The 2,487-nt window shown below is 45.9% G+C and overlaps 1 pseudogene; it reads right to left on the reverse strand.

The window, feature by feature from the left end:
- Nucleotides 1–941: 941 nt before the first annotated feature.
- Nucleotides 942–2,230, reverse strand: LOC105506769 (annotated as a pseudogene).
- Between the last annotated feature and the right edge of the window lie 257 nt (nt 2,231–2,487).

Below are 2,487 nucleotides of genomic sequence, written 5' to 3' on the forward strand. Positions count from 1 at the left end.
GCCAGATTCATGAATCATTCTTTGCTCAGTTAAACTCTGTTAAATCTAATGTGGCTATGGTTTTTCTTTTAACAGAGTTAAAATAACTATCTGCCGCAAGAAAAAAACTAGTGTGTTAATCACTAAGTACTTAAACTTTTGTGATAGGCTTAGGAAATTCATGCTAAGAGAGGAATAAAAATCTTTAAAGAGATTTTTTGGAAATGTCATGGGATTGCCATTTAAAAAATGACTGCTCTGTGCCAAAGAAAGAGTCTGATCTTTCCCTCCTTCTGCTTTACACTTCCGTTGGAAAAACTTTTATAAACATTTACAACATCTCAAGATAATAGCATGTTCCAGATTTTCAAATATGTTATCTAACATGAGCAATACATCCACAAATTTTAACATTCAGAAAGATATTCCCTTTAAGAGTAGGAGTGTCAGATTTTGTAAACTAACTTGTTAATTTGGCATCTGGCATTTCTTCTTGCACATGTTACCTACGACATTTGAATCCTAATTTGATTTTACTCGTTTTGGAGGGTCTTGGGGCCAAGACTAATGTTGTATTAGAATCTAGCAGTCATATTCCAAGCAGGGTCATGCCATTAGTCTGCATTCTTATGAGAGCTGCAGAGAACAATGTTTGCGAACTAGCACACATGAAGACAAATGCAAGACACTTTCAGATTCACAGTGTGTATGTGCATTTCCTTTCAAGAAGTTTCTTTTCCAAAAAATGCTCTGTGGTTTCTGAAACCCATTCCTGACATTGAAAATGATAGTGCTGAAAAACAAAGTACTACAGTTAAAGGAAACCAAAGAGAACCCATAACCATTGGCTTTACAGTGTGCTTAATGTGAGACTCAACTACTCATTTATTTATTTATTTATTTTGACCTCTGAACTTTTTATTGGCCTCCTGCTCCCCAAAGGGTCCCCTACTTCTGTTGGCTTAATGTCTCAGAACTTTGGTGTCATTGGTCTCAGACACCACTTTGCCAACCACTGTCCGGCAGATGGTGGTCTTTTGGATGGTTTGCATGGAGTTGCTGCTGTCCAGGGCATCACCAAGATTGAAGTCCTCGCCATCTTCCAGCAGGCATTGGCAGGTGGCGATCTCAGCCTCCAGCTTGACCTTGATGTCCAGCAGAGCCTTGTACTCCTGTGCCTAGCTCTGTCCCCCTCCCTGGGTCTGTGCCAGCTCTGACTCCAGGTGCATCAGGATCCCATTGAACTGCTCCATCTGCAGGGCATAGCAGACCTCCACCTCCCTCAGGCTGCTCTCCAAGCTGGCCTTCAGATTTCTCATGGAGTCTAGGTCGATCTCCAAGGACTGGACTGTATGTCTCAGTTCTGTGAGCATCATCTCAGCAGCTCCAATCTCGGTGGACTGCATGGTGACCACTGTGGTGCTCTCTTCAATCTGCTGAGACCAGTACTTGTCCAGCTTCTCTCAGCTCTTCCCAGACAGCTTGTCATATTGGGCCCAGATGTCTGCCATAATCTTGGCAAGATCCTGAGATTTGGGGGCATCTACCTCCACAGTCAGCCCAGAGCTGGCAGTCTCGGCTTGTAGGCCTTTTACTTCCTCTTCGTAGTTGGTTCTTTATGAAGAGCAGCTCCTTTTTGAGAGCTTTGATCTCTATCTCCAGCTGCAGTTGACACTGGTGTCATCAGTAACCTTGTGGACCTCATGGATGTCGCTCTCCACAGACTGGCACATGGCCAGCTCTGTCTCATACTTGACACTGAAGTCATCAGCAGCAAGACAGGCACTGCTGATCTGCAGAACGATGCGGGCATTGTCCACAGTATTTGTGAAGATTTGAGCCCTCAGGTCCTGATGGTCGTGAAGTAATGGCTCCAGTCTCTGGTCTGGGGTCCCTTCTTCTCCAGGTGCTCCTGGATTTTACTCTCCAGCTTCCAGTTCTCAGTCTCCAGGCTCCTCACTCTGTCCAGGTAGGAGGCCAGACAATCGTTCAGGCTTTGTATAGTCTCCTTCTCATTCTGGATGCCTCCTATTCCTGCCACACCCCTGGCCATCCCCACGGTCAGGCCCCCAGATCCCATGCCGCCCCAGAAGCTGGTGGAATGGGACACAGAGATCCGGGAATTAGAGCCCCTGGTGCCTGCATAGACACTGGCCACACTGCTCACCAGCCGGACGATGAAGCTGGGTGCCTGGACAGAACCCAGGGAACAGTAGTTGGTGGAGAAGGTAGAGCAAGTGGTGAAGCTCATGCTGTCCAGGGAGGAGAGCAAGAGGACAGGACTCAGGCTTTGCTGACGACGTTCTACTACTCATTTCTTAACAGCTAAAGCAAATCACAGGCTTTCAAAAGTGTAAAGACGTTTAAAATATTATTTAGTCTACCTCTCCACACCATTAGGGTGTTAGTCAATTTCCACTAAGGGCTGAACTTCTGAGCAATATCCTCTCAGAACAGAGCTGGGTATGGAGGGCTGGGAATCTTCAATAGACCAAGAGCTAGAACCAG

The sequence above is a fragment of the Colobus angolensis genome, unplaced genomic scaffold (genome assembly GCF_000951035.1).
Source record: "Colobus angolensis palliatus isolate OR3802 unplaced genomic scaffold, Cang.pa_1.0 Scaffold14, whole genome shotgun sequence".
NCBI lineage: Eukaryota > Metazoa > Chordata > Mammalia > Primates > Cercopithecidae > Colobus > Colobus angolensis.